This window comes from Cicer arietinum, chromosome 7 (assembly GCF_000331145.2).
Source record: "Cicer arietinum cultivar CDC Frontier isolate Library 1 chromosome 7, Cicar.CDCFrontier_v2.0, whole genome shotgun sequence".
Taxonomy (NCBI): domain Eukaryota; kingdom Viridiplantae; phylum Streptophyta; class Magnoliopsida; order Fabales; family Fabaceae; genus Cicer; species Cicer arietinum.
Window position 1 is genome coordinate 42,476,102 of NC_021166.2, and position 26,812 is coordinate 42,502,913.

Sequence of the window (26,812 nt, forward strand, 5' to 3'; positions counted from 1 at the left end):
GTTATTTTAATTTTTGATACACATAAGGGTAATTAAAAATTGAAATAAAAGAGAGGAACATAACACTAAGATAACCAAACAAATATGATGCAGTGCAACTAACATTAATATGTAGGTCAACAATTAGACGTAAATGATGCACATGATGTGTATAATGCAGATGTTGCAACAATCAAACACACTATCGTGCAATCAAACACAACCACACAATTAATTGTATTGCTATATTTGTTTTTTTGGGTCCCATTTTATCATTATAAAAAGGTTGAAATTAGAAAGAAAAAAACATATATAAGTTAAAGCAAGCAAACACACAAACAAACAAAAGAAACTCACCACCACACGTCATACATATATCCATTAGAAAAGTAAATCACTTAGAAAACAAGATAAAAATATCATACGATTAAAAAAAGCTGAAAATCAATGAGACAAAAAAACAGAAAGGTAAAATTTCATGGTTAGAACCTTTGAAGAAAGAAAGAAACAAAAAACTAAAAGGAACTATTAATAAGAAGTTGATATAAGAACATCCAAGAAAACTCCTCAAGAGCTCAACTATTTCCTCCATTTGATATGTGAGAAGGTGTAGCTTATGGTGAACTTCACGCAGACCTATATGAAGTTCTAGTTTTTTGAGGAGAATGTCGCTCATAATCAAAGCAACCTTAGATGGTGGAATTTCCTTATTCTTGAGGAAGTTTACTTTTTTTTCCTTGGTGAAGGTGAACCAGTATCCACAATAGAAGAGTTTGAGAGTGATTTAAAAATCAATGCAAGGAGTTTGATAGATAAAAGGAAACAACAAGTAAGAAAACTGAAGAAAAAAAATGGGGTATAAATGGCCCGATTTTTTGAGAAAATTGTCTTTTATAACAAAGGTTTAATGATCAGAGCATGAAAGAAAACGAAAGGTGACACAGAAACATGCACAAACACACTTTGGCAAACATTTTATGACACATGGAACAATTTAAAAGCTCGAGACAATGAACGAAGAAAATAAAGAGTTGTGGACGGAGAAAGAGATAAATATTTTAAATAAAATATTTTTTAATGAAATTGAGCTACATAAAATAAAAAAATAATAAAAAACGGAAATAAGAGTGCAAAGGCAGATGCAAAAAGAAAAATAAAGGCAGAAAAAATAAAATTGAGGAAAGCAAGTAAGAAAGAAGCATAGGATAAAGAAGAAAGAATTTGTATTCAATTCATAATTCATATTGTTGGAACCAAGTTGGTTTTCAACTTATAGTTTTGAAGTTAACAAAAGTATTTTATTAGAATAATAAATTTGGATTAATGGCTTCATTAAGTATGCAAGAATTGGAAGAAGAAAATTAGAGGAATGTACTAAAGGAAGCAACCAGAGAAAAGTCATCAGAGTAAGTGACCATAGGAATACAAAGTATATGTGTTTGCCTCTGAACATATGCCTCTAAAAGTAATGTGTCTCTAAAGGTTACGTAGATTGTCTCTGATGTCTAGGTCTAAAGTCTGAGTCTGATGTTTGGGTCGGATAATTGGGTCTGGGAATTGCCTTTGAAGAATGGCTCTGAAACTATGTCTCAAGATTGTCTTTGAAGATTGAATTTAAAGCATGCATCTGAAGCTCTTGCATGTCTCTGATGTGCATAAACTCAGCATACCTTTGAATAGTTCATATCAAGTTATAATTAACTCTAAAAATATTGTTCAATCATAAATATAAAACTCACAATCCGTTGATCAAAATGGTGTAACACACTAAAAGTGTTGCCTCTGATATGCAGCCTCTAAGGTTTCACTGACTCTAAACTGTAAATAAGGTGATTTTCCCAAAGCCACTAATTCTAAGTCACACAATTGTGCCTCTAATATTTATTATCCAAGAAACACAACATCTCATTCCAATAAGAAAGTCAATGGCTCTGATGGAAAGTCAACGTCTCTGATTGAAGAAATTCATGTTGAAGAAAAGACTTAGTTGAATCACAATTTCTGAATATTCAAGAACAAGCCCAAATCCATTCCCTCTTCAATCAATCAAGAGTTTGAAGAAAGATTCGTGTGGATAAGTTTTGATCAAAATATTCTTCACAAGAAGATATGGTCAAAATATTCTTCACAAGAAGATATAGTCAAACTTATGTTCACAAGAAGAGATGACCAAAATATTATTCACAAGAAGATATGGTCAAAATATTGTTCATAAGAAGATATGGTCAAAATATTGTTCACAAGAAGATATGCTCAGAATTTATCTACAAGAAGATTTGATCAAGATTTATCTACAAGAAGATATGAATTATTTACAATATTATTTGATCAAGATATATCACAAGAAGATGTGAATTATTTACAAGAAAATTTTGTCAAGATTTATCTAATGGAAGATATGAATTATCTACAAGAAGGGTTAATCAAAATCTATAAGAAGATATGATCAAGAATTGTTTACAAAAAGCAACACTCACAAGAAGGTACATTTATTATTTGCAAAGGTATGATTCAGACTTTGCAAGGACAAATGAGAAATCATAACTTATTCTATAATAGATACTATTGGCTGAAGAAGAATACAAGAGAACTCACAAGTACCAACTTTTCAAAGTCATTAGAGTTCATAAGGTTAAGGTCTACAGAAACAATTGCTCAAAGAAATATTTTCTAAGGGTTTTCTAGTATAAGAGTCATTGTTACAATCAGCTTTTTAGAAGCAAACCAATTTGTTCCAAACTCTTGTAACTCAACCCGATAGTGGCTTCTGGGTTCCTTAATCAATTTGTAGGTTTTCATGTTGTGTTGAAAAGACTTGGCTTGTAGAGTCAAGGTGTTTGTGTTACTAAAAAAAATTGTAGGTGTCTAGTTGTTTTTGAGAAGCCTTGCTTGTAGGGTTAGGTGTTGTGTAATTTAAGTTTTGAATTAGTGGATTTAATCCTTCTGAATAAAGGGACTGAATGTAGCTACCAAGTTGGAGGTGAACCAAGATAAATTTTTGTGTCACTTTAATTATGCAATTATTGTTTTACTTCAGCCTATGATCATTTAACCCGATTGCTACTATTTTCACTCTAGGTAAGTCACCAGACCTGAACCAATTTTAAATAAATAAGCAAAAATATAACAACTTAGTCAAACATTATTTAACCCTTCTTCTCATGTTTGCACCTTCACATGTTACACCTATAACAAATGCATTACTCATTACATATCCATTAAAAACAAAATGAGTTCAAAAAATCCTAAGGTCTTTCTAAGGCTTTTTAAAACAGATCCATTAATTTAAATTACATATTAGGTTGGAATCATCAATTCATAATACATAAATAAACTAAATCTGTTTATTGACACTCTATTTAGTGAATGCCTTCCATCCTTGAACTTTAATTAGATATAGAGATGAAGAAGTTTTCTTATTCAGAAGCCTGCCTTCTAACTTGTCACATGTAACTAAGAAACAAATAGATTCTTTAGCTTCTCTTTTTCTCTAATTGTCTTTGACTTGTTTGATGGGGCTTTATTTGAATATTGAGTTAGAGATATAATCTTCCAAAGATATAAATCTTTGATTAGATTGTAGGTGCTCCAACCCTTCTTATTCATTACCTTTAGACTGTTCATCTATTACAAGAGATTCATACAAAATGAGGCACAAGTTTTTCAATACTTTTTTCTTCACTACCTCCTTGTGTTCAAATCTTTTAGTAGGAGAATGAGACATTAACATCCAACGTCAACACGATGTCAACCTCTGAATGCATTTTGTTATTTTTCTTGCATAATCCATCTTGTTGACCATAATTCACAAATGTAACGAATTTAAGATTTCTAAACTTCTCAATATTGAAATTGAGTAGTTCATGTTTTATGAAAATCTTAAACTCTTCCAACGAGTACAATGTGAGAAGAGGGCTATTTAGGAAGATGAAGAATAAAGAAAGGATGAGAGATTGAGTTGGTTTTTCCAAATGAGTTTCAAGTTTAAAAATTTAGATGTTAAAGATTTCAGGTGAAGAGAGAAGAATGGTTTTTGAAAAACACAATAGAGAAGAGAAGTTTAAATAGGAAAGGGAAAAGTAGAAATCAAAACCTTGGTTTTAACGAAATTATTCTAAGAAAAAATACCAAAAAGAAAACAGACAATAAGATCAAGGACAAGACAACACAAAGCAAAATAGATGATCCTTATAATCACTAATAAAACAACATCATGAAAAAGAAAAGACTTTACATAAACATAGATACACCAGGAGAAACAAACAAAAGGAACAAAATAAAACTATTTCCTAGACAAACAAAGACTTAAAACATGATAGAAATCATGAACATATAAAACATAACAAACAATGAAAATAACTTTAAAAATAATTGGAATAAATTGCATAAAACCTAATCTGATGACAAACAAGGATGATTTAGCAAACTTGTCTTTACCCTGGTCTTACTAGAGTTTGCCAATTTCTCTTTCAGATGATCACCTAGCCAGATAAAGAATTAGCTTGGTTTTGACCATTCTTTCTTCTATGCTAACAACAACATATGCAGTCATTTTCTTTTGTGCTTTGACTTCATAGTAATGCGTTTGAGATTATTCAACCATACTATACACCAAAGGCAAATATCTTCGAGCATATAGAAAAATAACTTCAGGCTTCTAGCTTGGTAATTAGAGGATCGCTAATGAAGTTCTTATGAGGTTTTGATATATCCATAAGTTTTACTATATGATGAGATATTAAAATATCAAGTACACTAGTTTATTAAATTGAATTCTCTAGAGAAGGAATCAAATAATGATCTTCCATGAAAGAGTTTTGGCCATTTACTTTGTAGTTTAGACTTATCCAAAGATAATATAGTTCATAATCATTGCTAATATATTGTATGTGAATAAAATCAGATGAAGATATTTGAAACATAAGAGGAATAAACTTCCAGTTTACTCCTACTTCATACTCACGTTGTTTCTTCCAAAAAAGATGGATGATCAGATGATTGGTTCTAATTGATCTTGACATTAGAAGCATAGTTGAATTTTATCTTGATTTCATCGAAGGAAAAATGTGTGTAACCTCCAACCTTTGTTTTGATGAAGGGATGTAATTTGTTACTATTCAACCTTCAGAATTTAGTTGTTGAATGAGGTTAAATTACTAATTGTTTCTTCTAAAAGATTACTTGTACATTCGAACATACATCATAAATCATTGATGATTACCCGCACATTCGAACATACACCATAGATCATTGATGTTTCAGCAAGCTTCTCCCTATTTGGTTAGCTTCACGTTGTTGAAATGTAATATAATGTAACCATTATCTTGCACTAACAATTTTGTTGTATTGACTAATACTCTTCTTATCGTAAGAATAATTTCAATATTAGAATCTTGACTCTTCTCATTGATTAAATTACTCTACTTTATTGTAGCACATATATTTTATTCAGTTTGTCATTGAAGAGTTTCAAAAACGCAAATAGAGGTTTGATAAAAGATTTAATCAAAATAAAATTAAGAGAATTTTCAGAATTCATTTAAGCAGATCATTGATTCAAATTGAATTTCTAGCTGTAGTCGAAAACTAATCACATGTTAAAATATTTTCTTAGATAATCTTAATCTACGATGATATCTCTCATTAAGATATGGAATAGAGATTTTTACCTTGTTCAATAAACAAAGTTAAAATCATTTTCATTTATGTTTTTCTCTTTGAGCCTTCGTTTATCTCAATATAGAGTTTCAATTTTAGTACTCAAAATATCATTGAAGAATGATTACACAAACACACAAAAAACTTAAAAATAGATATTCAATTTTGTTTTATTAAAAAAAAACTATACAAAAGATCAGCAAGAAAACTCTTTCAAGAAATGAATTTTGTTAAGAGATGAAATTGTCAATTAAGAAATTAATGATCTGCTAATGCATTTTATCTATTTTCAAATAACAATCTCAATCATCAACAATTACTTTTTGTCGATCCATGTTTTTGTTTTGAATGAATTAAAAAAATTCAAATTTTAAAAGTAAGTTGAAAATTAAATTGAACTAAAAACAAAAACCAAGTTAGACCATTTGACTTGTATTTCCTACAGTAAAGTTACTCTTATAGGGTAATGTTCTCAATCAAGAGATTGAGTTTTTGATGCTAATTGAAGGTGTCACAAAACACAAGAAAATGGGAGTTTGAATTGTGTTTACCATTTTCAAACTATTTCTATTGCTAAAATAAAATATATGTTCTTTATAAAAACATTCAACTTATAATTGTAAATTAGTATAAGATGGTAAAGTTGAATCAAAAAGAAATTATATTAAATATAAGTAGATGGAGAGGAGTGACACAAGTATTTCTATACTAGTTCACACTAAGCAATTGTTACATCTAGTCATCCCGTTACAGAGAGATTTTGTCTAAGTACAGTCGATGACTTAATCAACTATTTAAACAATAGATTTTACCAAAGTATTGACTTCAACATAAGCTTCATTTGGAGCTTTCTTATTTGGTCTTTGATTCATAGAATCAACAAGGGTCTTTAGTCATAGGCAAATGATCATTGTACAACTCTTTTCATTTGTGATTAGAGGGTCAATCATTGAACTATATTTCCTTTGTCTTATTGATATATCATGACTTAATCTAATAGTAAACATAATTACTTCTTCATTAGGTAATAATATTCTTTGTGTTAAAAACGCTTAGATTATAATCTTTAACTAACTTATAATTCATGTTACCTTAAAATAGATAATATTTAATATAAATCTTTGTCTTCTAATTTAATTTGCACAATAATATGTATGATTATGAGATAATTTCTCTTATTGTTTTTGTTATCATGAAAATATCAATCATATGATTGTAGCTAAAATATACTTTTGCACTAACATGTATATCGTTCCAATCAAAACCATAGCCCATCCTCTAAAAAGCCAGGGTTTAATCAATGGATGTAATGATTCAGATGTTACCGTATGTATAAGTCGATACAATTGGCATGCTTCACATACCTTGGAAGATTAGAAGCAATTAGTCGTTATGGTAGGAAAATAATATCCATGGTGGTCAGTCAACCACTCCATGATGGGCCAACACTGTGAGAGCCACACAATCCTTCATGTACCTCACCCATCATTTTAAAAGACTCATTTTAACCTACGCATTTCAAGAGAGTATCATTGCATCTCCTCTTATATAAACCTATCTATTAATACATAGTTGGGTGTTTTCTGTTGTAGCTTAAAATCGACAAAGGTTAACAAATCATTTAAGTAGACGACTAACTCTTTGATCAAAGAGTCAGCCACTAGAAGGCATCCTTCTATAGGATGTTGTGATAAGAAGTTTTCTAGAGCTTGGCTTTAATGCTCTTAAAGGCACATATTTTAATGCAAATAAATTAAGTGTGATGGCCCACTTCACCACTTGACCCTTTAGAACAGGTCTATTGAGCATGTATCTAACTAAATCAATCTTGCACTAAACTAAAACTTCTCTTGGTATTAAATGATATTTGAGTTTAGTACAAGGATAAAACAACGACAAACATAATTTCTCAATAGAAGTCTATCTAGTTTATGCATAAGTCAAGATTCAACTGAGATAATACACTACCCTTTTTGTACCGTCCTCGATATCTTATGCGAGGAAGCAGTCGATATATTTGTCTTCAACAACAACTTATAACTTGATTGGTTAACCTGACATTGGTGGCATAAGTATCGATGGGTTGGCCAATGCTTCCTTGATTTGGTCGACAACCTTCTGTTGTGCACCCCTCATACTAGTTCTTGTGAATATTTTAGCTGAAGCAAAGGTGAAAAATCCTTCATCTTACAAGTCGAATTTGATATGAATCTCCTTAGGAAATTGATCTTCACCGACAGTCTTTGTAGTTTTTTCTTGGTAATGGGATGTGTGGCTTCCATTGTGGCTCTATCTATATTATTATCCACTTCAATTCTCTTATTGTGAACCAAGGAACCCAAGAAGTTTCCAGCGGATACTCTAAACGCATTTGTTGTAGGATTTATCTTCAAACCATGAAGTATCATTCTTTTCAAAGCTTCTTCCAGCTCCTTCAAGTGACATTTGAAATTTAAGGACTTGACCACCACATCATTAATGTATTGCCAATAAGATCATAAATGATCATATTCAAAGCTCTTAGATAAGTGGTGCGTGCATTCTTGAGTCCAAAACCCATGACAATACACTCATAGATCCTAAGGACCCCTAGACATCTGAATGGTGTCTTTTGGGTGTCTTGCACTGCAAAAAATATCGGGTTGAATATTGGGTATCCATCCATGAAGGTGAGGACAACTTGGCTAGTCGTGACATCGACTAACATATTTGATTGCAAGAACTATATTTGACATCAATTACTGGCCATTCTTCTTGATTACAAGAACAATTTTGATAACCAACTCACATACTTGGTTGTTTGGATGAATCCTAGAAACTAGAGAAGCAGAGCTACAACTCCTATGTTGTACGCAAAGCCGAGTTCTAAAATCTTAATGATCAAAAACACATTTCCTATTTTATTACATTATTTAATTACAAAAATTTAAATAAAAAAGATACATTCATAGGAGGAGGAGGAGGAGGAGGAGGAGAAGGAGAAGGAGAAAGGGAACGAGAAGGAGAAGAGGAAAGAAAAAAAGAAGGAGAAGGAGAAGAAGAAGAATGAGGAGAATGAATGGAATTGAATTAAGGATTATAATATTATTTTTATTTTTATCTTTTGTAATTAAATGATATAATAAAATAGGAATTGTGTTTTTTAAAAATAGAAATTGTATTTTAAAAATTAGGAATAATAATAAAATGTAATTAATTCACATGAAATCTTCCACATCATTTTTTTTTTTTGACACGTCATTAAAAGAATGATACTTCATCTGGTTTTGGACTAAGATTCTGTTTGGGGGACAAAAACTGCGAACAAATAAAATGGAGAGACTATTTTAGTGATTCAGCTAAAATAGGGAAACTAAAATTACAATTAAGACTTATAATAAACATCATCAGAGCCCACTTTGATACATAGTTCGGGTTGAGCTTCTTAGGTTACCTTAGGTTATTATAAATACTTATATGAGAGCCATTTGGTGCACCTTGTGTCATATTTTGCAAACCCTAGAATTATGTTTGTGCTCTAATCCTTCGTGGAAGGCTAAAATTCTTGATCAATCCTTAATTTGGTTAAGGATACTTTGTTAGACTCTTGAGGTTTCATTTTTAACACAATTTCATTTTATGTTTTTTATATCTTTTCTATTAATTTCTCAACTATGCATGTTTGTTATGCATGAATTTGAATGATGTCCTGATGCTTAATCATACCGATTTCGATTTATACCTTTCATTGAGATTATTCGTAATAGATTGAACGCTTGTTTTGGTTTAGTTCGAATAGAAATTGATAGAATTTGTAATGCTTAGTGATGAGTTTTGTTGACTTCAGTTATGACATTAATTGTGTTTTTATGACACTTGTTCACTACCATGATTAATCGAACAATGTTATGTTTAATCTAGTAAGAATCCGTGTAAAATTAAATGACGCTTTCTTGTTTAGTTTTATGAGCAAACAAAAATATAACACATAGAACATATGTTTATTTATAACCTTTGATGGAGTCCCGCTGGGGAACTCCCTAAATCATTTAATTGATTGTTTCATTTAATTGATAATTCTCTATAATTATTCAATTTGTTTCAAACTAAAAACCCATTATTTATTTATTTCGTTACAAGTTCTTAATTTTTGTTATCATTATATTTGAGATCCTTGTTAGACGACCACAGTTTAACTATCTTTTTAACTACATTATTATCTTTTAACTTATTTTGACCGTGTACAACCGCAGGTCACCCTCTGTTAACAAAAACTCGGCTAAACACCTTGCCATTGATAATAGCTTTAATAATAAGTGGCTTGAAGTCAATTTTACCATGTATGTGGTTGCCTTATCGAAAAATATACCTCTCGCTTCCTTACTATTGGTTAAGGCAGACCAATCCATACCTTCAACAAACACATCCGTTTTCAGTTCCCTTCGTTGAGAAATCCTTCCCCATAACTTAAAAGGAATTAGACCAACAATATCTACGGAATCCATGTTGTTGTTTGCATCTTCTTAGAATTGGATATCTAGGAATCATTCTTAATTGTATTCAGAATAATCCTCAAGTACCTCATTCAAGGAATAAAAATAGTTTGTCGAAACGACTATATTGTCTAAGTCGGCTTCTTCTTCAGAGTGAGAGTGAGGATTGGAGATCATCCTTCGTGGACTCAAGTTTATATTGAGCAGGTTCCCGAGTCTCTATTATGACATTATCAACAACTTGATCCTGGATCTTCTAATTCTGTATCCATTGCTCCTTATGAATATTTACTGGGGGTTTCCTCATTTGTAGTGTAGGTCAATGGAATTTGTTACAAATAGACATTGTGTTAAAGTAAGTTGTAAGAGATTGGTCGAATGTTTTATCTGGGGTAAATTCTACGGTTTAGATTTTGATCTTAGTCATAGGATGAAATTATTTTTTATCTTAGTCATAGACTTTGATCTCTTTTGTGACTTGAATTTCAAGGATGAAATTATCTTAAGGGGATTATAGTTGTTACACCCCAAATTTCTTCTTAAATATATATTACTCTACTGTGATGAAATTTTCTTGCATGTGTGTTTGATTTGGTGTAATATATTTTGATTTGATCTAACAGATAATATAAATTATTAATGTGTCTTTAATTATATTAGTTATTTTCTAAAAATAAAAATATTTTCGAGAATAAAATTTTAGGTGATTTTATATGTAAGATGTGCACTGATAACTATTTTTTGTGTGCTTATGACTAAATAACAAACACAAACAATATTATATTTTAACTATTTTCAACAATTACTTTTTTTTTTAATTATTTACATATATTTTATAAATAATTATCTTAATATATTATTAATATGTTCTTGTCTCCATTTTAATTATAAAGATGTTAAAAATGAATTTTGGAGCTTTTATTATTGATGCACCCTCTTAAATGCCATTATACCCTTTCTTTTAAAAGAAAAAAGAAAAAAAAAAAAAAAAAAAAAAAAAAAAAAAGATAAGATAAGAAGAAAGGGAGAAGGAATGAGGCAAACATCTTCTTCTTTCTAATACACTTATGCCTCCCTCTCCATAACCATTTTTCTCTCCTCTACCACATCACTACATTAAATCTCATGTAAAACTGAGACAATATTTGTGATTCTTGTGATTTTCTCTTTCATTCTCAACCCATATCACAATTTGAAATGTCATATTTTTTTTTGTCAAAAATTACACCACCTCTTTTAGATCGATATTCTGGCCACCACAAGTGTCACCAATAAAAACAAAGGCCATATTTGGACTCCATGCAAGATCCTTTTTCATTACCTATGCTTCAAATCGCCAACCATTAGACTTTAAAAAATGGATTTCCACCATTGACCCGACTGTTTTCTTGAATTTCGATCAGCACGTTTATCGTCTTGAAAAACTGGTATCTTTTTAGGAATCGATGCTTCGAAACCTTTGAGAAACACTATATTATTGCATGCAACTATGAAGTTGATGTTAAACTCTTTTGGCGGTCTAGCGCGTCAATGAGAATTTTTTTAACTTTTTGTTTTGCATTATTTTGACTCGAATTTTGCTCCTAAAGTTCTCATTATTTATTTAATAATGATTTTTTTTTGCTCTATGTAATTATATCAGTTACTTTTCATCAATTTTGTGAACCAACAATTGATTTTGAGATCGTTCATTGTGCACTAACAAATTGTTTTTGTTGCGGAAATTCGCTTTGATTCTTGTGAATGCAAAAGTGTCGATATGCGATACGGGGTGAGAGAATGTTTCATCTTATAATTATAACTTAATGTGGGATGCATGGGAATGTTGAAATTCCAAGAGATTCATCTGGAGCTTACCATGTACTATTGAATCCTATTGAGTAATAATTGATTAAGAACATATAGACGTTAATAGTGATGACTATAATATGAGTTAGAAATCTATAGAATTGTTGTGAAATAATTTATGTCTAAGATTGTATAATATTTGATTTTTGAGAAATCCTATGCTAATTGCTATTGCATGAATGATGTGCATTTTAGTATTCTTGTTTACTTGAATGAAATTGCGACTTTACATTAATGCACTACTTGTTTGTTTTCTTACTTTATGATAGATAGAATTTAATTGTTCATTGTGATTGATGTGCACAAATGTTGAGACTTGATTGAGATTGATTGACTGACATATGTATATATATATTATGGAATGATTGATACATACATAGACATAAATTTTGATGAATAGTGTGCAAATTTATACCGAGAGTTGTCAAGTTGTGATCATCGAATAAATATGAATTAGATGTTTGAGATTTTTGAAGTGAAGATTATTTTCTTGTCATATAGGGAGGATCTGACAAGTTCAGTGATTTAAGAGAAATACAATAGAATGATTTTGATCGTGGAGGGCTACGATCGAATTGTAAAGCAAGACTGATAGACATTGGAGGTATATTTGGTAAGGAAGTTATCGTGCTAAACATGAGCACCTCAATCATCACATATCATGCTACACAAAAGTACCATAATCGTCGCGTATATGTGTCTTGGATTGAGATGAGGGGATCTATAAGGACATGACCAAATTGAATTATTCGTCCACCTGAGTGGTGACATAATATCAAGTCTCCTAACCAAATACATTCGAGTAGAATATATAGTACCAAATGGTGAAGAAGTATATAGTATATGACATGAATAGCATTGCATCTTTGTGATTGTTTCATTGTTATTGATTTGGATAACCTTTGATATTAAGTTCTTGAAGATTTTTAAATGCTATGTTATGATGTGATATTGTGTCAATTTGATTATTTGTGTGTTCTTTTCAATTATCTTATACTATTATATGATGTTACATTGTTTGTGTTTGATTGGTTTAACCCTTTGTTTGTGAAATCGTAGTTAGTACAAGTAAGAAAGTCTTGAAGTTTGGGAGAAGCCTCTAATACGTGTTAATAATTTTTCATCATCTCATGAATAAATTGACAAATTTTGCTAATCTCACCTTAGAAATATTATTCTACATTTAGCCTTTTATGAGATTTGGAATTCGTTAAAAATTTAAACAGATATATTTGACCTGATTCACCAATATTATTAAAAATTCAGTTTGGAATATTTTTATAAAATTTATCTGATAGTAAAAAACTCCAATTAAATCATGAAATTGTTTGTACAAAAAACTTTTCATATATTCCGGATTAACATATCACCAAAATTTTAATAATTTTACAAGAGTCAAAAAGGAACAATAAGCTTTTTAATTAATATTCTCCCTTTTAATATTTTTAAGTCTTAAAACTTCAAATTCACTCCACATAAATCTCAAATCAGTTGAAGAAGTCCAACTTCACATTTTATTGAAATTAGAGTCCATTTCAAGGTTTAATAGTTGATAAAACTTACTTGATTAAATTTTATAATTATTCCTTTTGGATGTATGAGTTATAATATTTTTTTACGTTTTTTCATATTATGTTAGTAGTGTTTCGATTTTATTAAACACCTCAAATTTAAAATGTTAACTTAGCTACTATCATCTATCCAAAAAAAAAAGTACAACGTAAAACTCATAATTTCTACTACTAAGATTTTATTTTTATTTCCCACAGATCCTTAACTCAACACAACATAAAATTTATTCATGAGTCATACTATTTTCCAATGGGTTTAGGATAAGAAAATTTGATATAAATATAATATGAAATTTATATTTTAGTATTACAATGTGATATACCGATACCATAAAGACAGGATTCAACCATACACTTGAGCTCTATATATGATTCTTTCAATTCTTTAAATATTTTTGCGCCAATACATCAATAAGTTGTAGATTCAAGTTCTCCATATTGAGAACTTCAAAAGTTGGGTTGTCTTGAACATCATTTGGTTTCGACATTATGTCAATTTATGCTCCGTAGAAGATCGACAACATATCATTTGCTTTCTTGAACGTGTTAGACGTTTGGAAAGTATTCACGGCTCATATTATAGAGATCTTTCACCTTCGTAATTTCAATTTTGCAATAACCCATTATTTCTTTCCCTGCTTTACATTGTTAACTACTAAAGAAAAAATATTGGAAATTAGGGATTACTAATTAGTTTAAGGATTGTGACAATATGCTATATCTCATACGCCTGAATATATATGCACTAAATAAGAGGTTCATTGTTATCAATATTAAATTGAAAATATGTATACTTTTTATGGTAATATAGAAGTTTTTTTTAACTTTCTAATTTTAAGAAACATATCCTAAATGTTAAATATTTTTGGCTTTTATTTTTTAAGTCAATTGTAAATTGAGTCATAAAAATCAATTGTTAGAAAATAATTTGAAATCTTTAACACCCCAAATTATTGTCTGTAAAATTATTGTTGCAAAATTATTATTATTATTATTATTATTATTATTATTATTATTATTATTATTATTATTATTATTATTATTATTATTATATTCTTAATCTTATTGTTAAAAGTAGTATTTATATAGTTGTATAACATTATGCATATTCTTGAACTATAAGATTTATATAAAATTAAGAGTTCAATCATCATCCCAAACCCAAAACTCTAAGTAGCCCAATTTATTGTAAGGACAACTTTGCCATTAGTTAGAAAGTGAGGTGTATAGTTGGAGTTTTCTACTTAACCCCACATGCACCTCATTTCTTATTTTTTACCCCCAAATAAAAGAAATGAAATAAACAAACGAAGGGAAAAAAAAAAACTTAAGAGGCAGTCGAACATGATAAAGGAGAGAAAGAGGAAGAAAGAAAAGAGAACGAGAATGAAATCATGGTTTTGGCTTTTAAAATGTGATTAAGAATATGAAGTTGAACTAAGGTTCAAAGGTAGAAGATGAAATTAGAAGTTTGATTTTCCCCTTCTTGAAGAACTCAAGGTAACATAGATTCTCCTCAAAAACCTCTATTAGGATTTTGGTGTTTCTATTGAATAATTGGTTGAGACATATTCATTTACTTTGCGCATCAATTGCATATAAGATATTTGATTAAAAAAATGGTGTTGTTGTCCTTTGAAATAGGCATTTGTTTCAAGAAATTTCATTTAGAATTGATTTAGAAAATTGGGTTACAAATTGGACAATATTTGTAATTCTATTTTTATACTAATACACACTTTTATTAAACTGCATTAATAGGATGACTAATCTGAAAAATAAAATTTATATTCAATTATCTGGACTTCCTAATCTTTCCAAAAAGTGGTCTTTGAATAATATCCAATATCAGATGCTATTTTAATAAAATCACTAAAGTTGCAGTTTTTCTGCTGTTATACAAATTGTTTACAGCCTGACCTACTTGTATTCTTTCAAGCATAACTTTTTACGCAAGTGGTATGTGAAAAATTGAGAATTGTTCCGAAAATTATACTTATGGGGCTTCAATTTATATATGTGGTTCCCTACTTTTCATTAGGTATTAAAGGAGAAAAGTTTGTTTAGAATTAAAGGAGAAAAGTTTGTTTAGAATTAAAGGAGAAAAGTTTGTTTAGAAGTAAGTTACAAATGCTATTTTGTAAAAAAAATTATTAATCCTGACATGGTTGATATTATTCCATATTGAATGTTTGATAAATTAATTATATGAAAATTGTATTACCTTGAGGGTTCATCCTTTTTAGTGATGAACAAACATGAATGAACTCTTACTTTCATAATATTGTGCATGTTGAAAGTATTTACCTTAATGATGTTCATTATATAGAATTAAATACAATTATTGAACATAAATAAGTAATTGTCCATTAAATTTATATAAGAATGTCATAACCAATAGGTACAGGGCTACGACTATCAAAAAAGCCCATAATCACAAGCCCCGTTTATTAAACTTTTTATTAGTCCCCAAATTTTGAGCCCCCTTAATGAATTTTTTGTGTAGCCCTAACCCACTTTTTCTTAGTTTTTGTGGACCTGGGCCAAAGGGCCTTTTGGTCCCCTTTTTTGTTTTCATTTTTTCACGGTTTCCACCTCAGAAATTAGAATCATGGAAGTGATGAAACCCTAAATCAAAGCAGCGCCTTCAATTTCCTCCTCCGTTCGTTTGGTTCCGACCACCGTCACGGTGGATTCTCATTCTCTTCACCATTGATTGGTGTTCAGGCCACCGTCAATGTTGATTTTTTGAAGTCATTTACCCATCAAGGTTTGTAGTTACCTTTCTTAATCGCACGCATTAATGTTACGCATATAGCCTCTTTGCTTCGTTGACAAACTACATAATTTCATCGTTATTGCTTCATTCTTTTCAGTATTTACTTTGATTTCCGGGTTAAACAGTGATTACCAAGAATGTATGCTCTAGTCTAGTGCATTTTATTATTAAACATAATAAAACCTACGAAGATGGTAATTAATAATTTTATGGTTAAGATCGATGAGGAATAAAAGTAGAATCATTGTTGTGTTCTGTTTGAATTTTATTTGATTTTTGGCTGTTAATAAATTTTTGCATGTAATTTTATTTGATTTGATTTTTGCAAGATCTGACATTTAATTTTTGTTTCGTTTAGCTTTTATATTATGATATTTGTGATTTTTAGCATGTAAAATTAATTACCATTTCATATAAAAATTAAATACCATTTAATAATGATTGCAGGTTTGGAAAAGAAAGGTTGCACAACAATATCTGGCTGATTTTGGTGTTCCATATATGATTATAAGGTACGTCGGTTTATGTCTATACTTAGACATATATAGAAAATTAGAAGATTACACACTAATCATCCATTGCTAGTTTGTTGATATATAGAAAATTATCTGATTCTAGTGTTCCATTATTCCATATACAGTATGGCTGATTCTAGTTTGTTGATATATTCTACATTGTTTAATGAATTGTTGTTTGTTATTAAGAACAAATTGGATGTTGAGAGCTGTAAAAACTTAAAAAATAAAAGTTGTAACCCTTTGTGAGCTAGAATCAACAAGAAATGAATAAAAAATTGTAGAGAAAAAACAAGATAAGTATTAATACCAGAATCAAAATCAAATTTTGAACAGAGCGTATGAGAACTATGGAGAAAAACCATATCACAATGAAGCTAGCTTACTACAATGAACCCATTTCGTAGAGCAAAGTAATTAGTTTTTGAAATTGAATTATAGAACTACCGCATAAAACACACTTATATATGATTCATGATTAGTGCATGTGGTTAAAACATTTCATGGTTTTTAAGTTTTAAGGAATTTTTTATTTCAAATTTTTAACTTAAGGTTATATGTTCACATTTCAAATTAAATTCAATTTATATAATTCACACTTAATAAATAATTACTACTATCCACAGCAAGGGAGAATAATTATTCCATAATTTCAAATGACAAACAGAAAATCAAATTGACTTGTCCTCTATTTATGGCATAGTTCTTCGTTGGTTTTGTGTTTTATGTTATATTATGGGATTGATTTGTGTTTAGATGCTTTTATTCAAATTGATCATCTATGAGATTGTTTAGTTGTATGATATTTGTTTAAATGCAAATGAACTTTCTTTTAGATTATAGTATGGAGTCTATGGATATAAATGTGAATGTAGAAGATGAAACTCCTTTTGTAGTATTTGGAAATATCGATGATACATGTAAGAAAACAATATTCACTGTTTGAAATTTTTTTACAAAAATTGGTAAAGATGAAGATGAGATTGAAAAAGCTGCATGCAATTTTTGTAGTAATGAATATAGTATTGGAAAAAACCCTAATTTTGGGCACAATTATAGGACTTCTCATCTAATTCGTCATGTTTCTCTTTGTAAGAGTATCATGTTGAGCCTTTTTAATCAAGATGAACCTCCTAACATGATTAGAATCAACCAAAAAACCCATTGTGATTTGCTTGTTGAAGCTATTATTGCAAATGATCTTCCTTTTAGCTTTGTTGAGTATGAGAAAATTCGAGTATGGGTAAATTATTTGAATCCTTATGCTGAAATGGTCTGTAGGAATACCATTGTGTCGGATATTGAGAAAATATATAACAAAGAAAAGACTAAGCTTGAGGATATCGTGGGTAGGATTCTATATAGAATTTGTCTTACTTCAGATGTTTGGACAACATCTACTAGTGAAGTTATATTTGTTTAACCGCTCATTTTGTTGATGAACATTGGAAGTTAACCAGTTGTGTTATCAACTTTTGTCGAATGAAATCCCCACATAATGGTATTGCATTGGAAGCCACTTTGTTTGATTGCTTAAAGCAATGAGGAATAGATAAGAAAGTATTTTCTATTACTTTGAATGCTTCTTCTAATGATAACATGCAAGACCATTTGAAAAAACATTTGTGTGTACAAAGCAATTTGCTAAGTGATGGTGAGTATTTTCATGTTCGATGTTCAACGCATATACTCAACTTAATTGTTCAAGAGGGTTTAAAAGTGGCCAATGAAGCACTCAAGAAAATTAGAGAAAGTGTCAAGTATATTAAAGGTTCTGATGGAAGCATGATTAAGTTTAAAGATTGTATTAATGATGCGGGAATAAGCCATACAAGTGGTTTAAGGTTAAATGTGTCTACAAGGTGGAATAGCACATATTTAATGCTTGAAAGTGCCTTAAAATATAGAAAATCATTTGAGTTTTTCCAAGTGGCAGATATGAATTATAAACGTTGTCCATTTGACGAGAAATGGGAAAGGGGGGAAAGCATATGTGAGTTATTAGAACCATTTTATGAAATCACAAAATTGATATCAGGATCTTCATATCCAACTGCAAACTTGTATTTTATGCAAGTGTGGAAAGTACAGTGCATCTTAGAAGAAAACCAAGATAAAGTAGATGATGTTATAAGGGAGATAGCTACAAATATGAAGAAAAAAAATTGACAAATATTGGAAAGATTATAGTGTGGTACTACCATTTGCAGTTATTCTTGATCCGCGCTTGAAGGTTCCCTTTTTGAAGTATTGTTACACTACTCTTAATGCTTTCAAGATGAGGATGGATACAATGTTTCCACACTATAATCTTTCCAATATTTGTCAATTTTTCTTTTCATATTTGTAGTCATCTCCCTTATGACATCATCTACTTTATCTTGGTTTTCTTCTAAGATGCATTATACTTTCCACACTTGCATAAAATACAAGTTTGCAATTGGATATGAAGATCCTGATATCAATTTTGTGATATGATAAAATGGTTCTAATAACTCACATATGCTATCCCCCTTTGTCATTCCTCGTTAGATGGACAATGTTTATAATTCATATCTGCCACTTGGAAAAACTCAAATGCTTTTCTATATTTTAAGGCACTTTCAAGCATTAAATATGTGATATTCCACCTTGTAGACACATCTAACCTTAAACCATTTGTAAGGCTTATTTCCGCATCATTAACACAATCTTTAAACTTAATCATCCTTCCATCAAAACCTTTAATATACTTGACACTTTCTCTAATTTTCTTGAGTGCTTCATTGGCCACTTTTAAACCCTCTTGAACAATTAAGTTGAGTATATACGCTGAACATCGAACATGAAAATACTTACCATCACTTAGCAAATTGCTTTGCACACATAAATGTTTTTTCAAATGGTCTTGCATGTTATCATTTGAAGAAGCATTATCCAAAGTAATAGAAAATACTTTCTTATCTATTCCTCATTGCTTTAAGCAATCAAACAAAGTGGCTTCCAATGCAATAACATTATCTGGGGGTTTCATTCGACAAAAGTTGATAACACAACTGGTTAACTTCCAATGTTCATCAACAAAATGAGCGGTTAAACAAATATAACCCTCACTAGTAGATGTTGTCCAAATATCTGAAGTAAGACAAATTCTATTTGGAAACCTACCCATGATATTCTTAAGCTTAGTCTTCTCTTTGTTATATATTTTCTCAATATCCGACACAAAGATATTCCTAGAGACCATTTCAGCATAAGGATTCAAATAATTTACCCATACTCGAATTTTCTCATACTCAACAAAGATGAAAGGAAGATCATGTGCAATAATAGCTTCAACAAGCAAATCACAATGGATTTTTTTGGTTGATTCTAATCATGTTAGGAGGTTCATCTTGATTAAAAAGGTTCAACATGATACTCTTACAAAGAGAAACATGACAAATTAGACGAGAAGTCCCAGAATTAAGGTTTTTTCCAATACTAAATTCATTACTACAAAAATACTTTTTCAATCTCATCTTTATTTTTACCAATTTTTGTAAAAAAATTCCAAACACAATCTCATAGATGATCAATTTGAATAAAATGCATCTAAACACAAATCAGTCTCATAATATAACGTAAAACACAAGACCAACGTTGAAGAATTATGCCATAAACAGATGACAAGTCAATTTGATTTTCTGTTTGTCATTTGAAATTATGGAATAATTATTCTCCCTTGATGTGGATGGTAGTAATTCTTAATTAAGTGTGAATTATATAAGTTGAATTTAATTTAAAATGTGAACATAAAACCTTAAGTTAAAAATTTGAAATAAAAAATTCCTTAAAACTTAAAAATCATGAAATGTTTTACCACATGCACTAATCATATATAGGTGGTTTTATGCGGCAGTTCTATAATTCAGTTTCAAAAGATGATTACTTTGTTCTACGAAATGGATTCATTGTAGTAAGCTAGTTTCATTGTGATATGGTTTTTCTCCATTTCTCATACGCTCTGTTCAAAATTTGATTTTGATTATGGTATTTAATACTTAATCTTGCTTTTTCTCTGCAATTTTTTATTCATTTCTTGTGGATTCTAGCTCACAAAGGGTTACAACTTTTATTTTTTAAGTTTTTACAGCTCTCAACATCCAATTTGTTCTTAATAACAAACAACAATTCATTAAACAATGTAGAATATATCAACAAACTAGAATCAGTCAGATCGTATATGGAATAATGGAACACTAGAATGAGCCAGATAATTTTCTATATATCCACAAACTAGCAATGGATGATTAGTGTGTAATCTTCTAATTTTCTATATATGTCTAAGTGTGGACATAAACCGACGTACCGTATAATGGTATATGGAACACCAGATATTGTGCAACCTTTCTTGTTCAAACCTGCAATCAATATTAAATGGTATTTAATTTTTATATGAAATGGTAATTAATTTTACATGCTAAATATCATAATATAAAAGTTAAATGAAACAAAAATTAAATGTCAGATCTTGCAAAAATCAAATAAAATTACTACTACTGAAGTAGTAGCAGAAATATTACTAGGATGTCAGTAAGTAGTATATCTATATAATGGTTATTCTATGAACTACCTTGGACAGAGTGTTGGGGGCTGGCCACCTTAATGGGTTGTTCAAGAAATGGAAAAGAATTTAAATGTTTTGTAAAGCTATTTTGATAACGTTGGATTTATTATCTATTGGAAAATTTATAATCTATGGGATGTTATCTATTTATGATTGTGTTTAAATTCGGAAAAGTGAGGAGTAGGAAGATAAAAATGTGTTTTTTTATGTGTTTGGTTAAGTAGATGAATTGACTTAAAAGTCAGGAATTTGTTTTGGTTGTGACCGTAAATGCTTATCATTGATTTTGAAAATGAGTAATTGAATATGTGATTTTCTTCTTTTGCTAATTCTTCCTTGAGATTATTTGTTAGAACAAAAAGATATATGATACATTTATTCCTTAATATCATGTTGTTATTATGAACATTTCATGGGATAGAGGATAAAATTCTGAGTTGTATATTTGATAGCTATTGTTAGGATGAAATAAAATTTGTAAGGAATGGCATGTTAACCTTTAGCAGTGTTGATACTTGCATGCATCTTTCTTAAATGCCTATGCCTAATATTTGCATATGACTGTCACCAATAGAATGGATATTTAAAACTGGTCTGATGATTTGGTGACTTATTTAGAATAAAAGTAGTAGTAATCGAATTCAGTGATCAGAGCCAAAAATAAAACAACAATTGCAGAATTAAAGTGACACAGAATTTATCTTATTTCACCATCAACTTGATAGCTACGTTCAGTCTCCTCACTTAGAAACATTTAATCCACTAATCTAAAATTTGACTTACACAACACTTAACCCTACAAGTCAATCTTCTTAAAACAACCTGACATTTAAAGACTTTTTAAGGAACACAAACACTCTGGCTCTACAAGTCAAGTCTTCTCGACACAACCTGAAAATCTATAGATTGCTTGAGCAACACAAAAGTCACTATCAGGTTGGGTTACAAGAGTTTGGAACAAATTGGTTTACTTCTAACAAGTTGATTGTAACAATGACTTTCATACTAGAAAACACTTAAAAAAATTTTTTTTTTTTTTGATCAAGTGTTTCTCTATACCTTAACCTTATAAATTATAATGACTTAGAAAAATTTGTACTTGTGAGTTCTCTTGTTTTCTTCTTCAGCCTTGAGTATCTATTTCTAGAATAGGTTAGGATTTCTCCTTTAACCTTGCAAAATCTGAATCATATCTTTGCAAATAATAAATGTATGTTCTTGTTAGTGTTTCTTCTTGTAAAAAATTATTGATTATATCTTATAAAAAATTCTTGATCATATATTCTTGTAGATTTTGATCAACTCTTCTTGTAGATAAATCTTGATCAAATATTCTTGTAAATAATTCATATCAACTTGTGATAAATTTTGATCAAATCTTCTTGTAAATAATTTGTATCTTCTTGTAGATATATCTTGATCAAATATTCTTGTAAATAATTCATACTTCTTATGATAAATCTTGATCAAATCTTCTTGTAAATAATTCATATCTTCTTGTAATAATTATGATCAAATCTTCTTGTAAATAATTCTTTTTTTTTTGTAATAAATTTTGATCAAATCTTCTTTTAAATAATCCATATCTTCTTGTCATAAATCTTGTTGAAACTTTAGAGTCAGTGCAACATTAGAGGTTGCATATCATAGGCAACATTTGGAGTGTGTTGCATCATTTTGATCAACGGATTGTGAGCTTTGAATTTATGATTTGACCAATCTCTTCAGAATTAATTATACTTTGATATGAACTCTTTAGAGGCATGATGAGTTTGTACACATTAGAGACATGCAAGGGCTTCAGAGGCATGCTTCAAATTCAGTCTTCAGAGGCAATCTTCAGACTCAATTTCATAGTCATTCTTTAGAGGCAGTCTTTGGACTCAATTATTAGACTCAGTCTTCAGACCCAGACTTCATATCCAAACATCAGAGTCAATCTTTGTAACCTTTAAATACATGTTACTTGCAGAGGCATATGTTCAAATGCAAACTAACTTGGTTCAAACAATACTTTTGTTCGCATAAAATACTTTTGTTAACATTAAATCTATATGTGGAAAACTAACTTGGTTCAAACAGTAGTCACTCATGATGGAACAAGATTTTATTTTCTACCTGAGTAGGATTAAGCAAATTTCAAACTAAAGTTGCTTCTTTTCCTTTCTTGTGATCATTTATCATAATTTCTTGTGCGTGAGTAGAAATCTTGGGTTTTTTTTATTAAAAATAAAATAAAATAAAAAACTGATTTGGGGTTAATTGAGAAAATAGAGGTTTTAAGGGAAGGTTTCATTCAAATGGAGTAATTATAAGGTTGTTTTTACTACATGCATGTAAAGAAATATTTTGGTAAAATGTTTTCAAACATAATCTGGTTCTTGTTGGATAGAATCATGGAAAAGTTGGAAGAAGAAAAATTTATAAATGGAGTTTATAATATAATAGGAACCCTCAATATAGTGAAAGGGATATTTTAAATGCAAGAATATGGTGTTGCAAATGTAATATAGTTTTTGTTCCTTGTTTTGTATAATGTGTGAAGAATTTTGATTTGAATGTGTTTCTGAAAGTGATTGAATGAGATTGGTGTGTGAAATTAGTTATATATGTGAATTGAGTTCAACACAAGGTTTACAACTTTTAAAGTTAAATAAGTGGTATGACATAGATTACATAATTGAGAAACTTTGAAAATTTCTATTTTTAGTTGGTCGTGACTTTCCTCTCTTGTTCTTACTCTCCACCTGCTATTTTGTTCATTCTAAGAAGTTATAACCAATTGATGTTTTTTATTTTTTATATCAAGACCATATTTCTTGTGGAATGAATTGAGAGTCACTCAAAGAATTTTGATGATGAATAAACTTATAAATCACTCTGATGGCCTATAATGGGAAGAAAAAAAAAAGAGAAAATATTTTAACATGAAATAGAGTTCACTTTATGGAATGTATCAATATTGTTAAAATATGTGATTAGAGTGTGCTTACATGGTGTGTACTAAATATAAAATTTTATGAATATAGATTTGGTTTTGAGTTTCACCTATGCATGTTTAATAAGATATACACGTTTAGCATATTTTAGCATCATGAATTATAAACTCTTTCCTCATAATAAGTTGTTGCTATATAAGTAAATAAAATGGAGGTAAGCAGTGACTTTTGCATGATAACTACAAGTATGGTTTGTGGTTTCAAGTACTCGGTTACTACCTATGATAGAGCATTTAGGGTGTCCTATTTACACTTGACAAACTATTAGGTTAAACTTATGAAGACTAGACATCATGAATATTTGTTCACTCGCATGACTAAATATAAAGGAAAAGTTTTGAAAAGGAACCTATTTTTGATAGACTTGCATTAGTAGCTCCCATGATACCTTAAAGTTGGATTTTTGTTATATAAGTATGACACATGAATTACAAATTTTGAAGCAGGGTTTATACTAGCTCTTCCTTTAACCCAAAATTTCTATTACTTATCAGGGTCACTAACTAGTGAGTTACTACCATAACAAGATTTATTAAAGCACCTTGATTTGCATCATCAATTTGTTAGTGATAATAAATTATAAAACTATAACTATGATAACAAACACTATTATGCATCCTTATAATAACTAAGTAACAATACACGTTAAGATAGTAGATGATAACTACTAACTTTGACATGTAAGAACTATAACAAAATATCTTCTTTGTTTATGTGTGAACATGTGATGTTCCTTTATTTCTTTAAAATGATATTAAATATTTATTTAAAGTGTCATGCAATAAAATTTATGGTTTTGCTCAATAGTGATATAAGATAATGGACCTAAGCTTACATATTTTATGAGTAGCATAGATAATCAATTGAATGAATTTTCTATGATTAGAACATTATTTTGAACATTATGAAAATATTTGTTTTGTATGATACAGATTGATCATGTGGATATGTGAGGATTTATGATATGCTAAATGCATCTTGTATTTGTTGCTTAAAAATTTAATATATAATGTATTGATTAAGAGCTTACTATATATAGTATTCCTAAAAATGTTTATGTAGATATCATATGCGGTGTTATCGTATTTTGAACTATAATTCTATTTTGCATTTTGTTGCTAAATCTGAAGTACTATGGAAAAAAATACACAATAATGAAATTCTTTAGAAAAATATATCACTTATATTTTGCATTTCATTATCACATTGTATTCAAACTGAAGTTACAAATCCTAACTTCAAATTAAAATTAATTTTGAAGTCACAATTAATTTTCCTCAACCCACCATGAGTGTTCTAAATGTGGAACCAAACATAAATAAAAATGCATATTATAACAATGGTTAGCAATTGTATCAGCTGCAATAGCGACAATGTTGAAACCCTCAACGAGGAGCAGCTACCAATGTATGAGTATGTTGGTCGACTTACTTAAAATAAACAATGTGTAAATTAACAATTTGGACAGAATATACTAATTTAATAACAGTTTCGATGCAGGTGCAAATTGCAATACTAATTGGAGTTAGAGTCTTGAAATTGACAAAACAAAAATAAAAATAACTTGCTACTACAAACTCACTCACGGGCACAATTGCGGTTTTGCAAGTTTAAACGAGAATATTGTGCGTGAATAATTGAATGTCTGTCATTTTTGTTTTAATCTAGTGGAAACATACTTTCTCCAATGTTGATTATAATAAAACTAAGACAAAATTGCTCTGAGTCCTTTTAACTTATTTTAATGTCCTAGATTAATCTTTATTTTTTATTTTTTTGAAGTTGGTTTACAGTTATGAAATTTTATGTGGAGATTTTTTATTTATTTCTAATACAGTACGCATTTTTATACACGCTTGTGATACAATGTTGTTTTATATTACTTTTTTTCTTTTATTTCGGGTTACATCAGCACATATAAGTGATATATTTTTCTAAAGAATTTGAATACAATGTCAATTTTTGATCAAATAACACCGCATATGATATCTCCATAAACATACTTATGTATCACTGTGTAGACTTCTAAAGAAAATATATTGAAAATTAGGGATTATCGTAATGATTATGGCAATATGTCATCTCATACCCCTATTTTATATGCACTCAATATCATGTTTATTCTTACCAATATAAAATTGAAAATATGTATATTTTTTTTGTTAATATTTTAACTATTATAGAAGGGTTTTATTTTAACTTTCTAATTTTAAGAAAGTGATATAAATGTTAAATATTTTTCGGCTTTTATTGTTTAATTCAATTGTAAATTGAGTCAAAAAATTAATTGAAAATCTTAACTTTGTCTGAATTTTAGATTTATTGGAAAATAATTTGAAATCTAACTCTTATATTTATATATTAGTTATTATTATATCATTATTTATGAGTCAAAATAAAATA

The 26,812-nt window shown here is 29.4% G+C and overlaps 1 long non-coding RNA gene across 1 annotated transcript; it reads left to right on the forward strand.

Annotated features, from left to right (window-relative positions):
- The first annotated feature begins 14,794 nt into the window (after positions 1-14,794).
- On the forward strand, positions 14,795-23,572 carry LOC105851444 (uncharacterized). Its single transcript, XR_012161314.1, has 2 exons — positions 14,795-15,028; positions 23,170-23,572. It is a non-coding gene; the product is annotated as an uncharacterized lncRNA (long non-coding RNA).
- Positions 23,573-26,812: the final 3,240 nt, after the last annotated feature.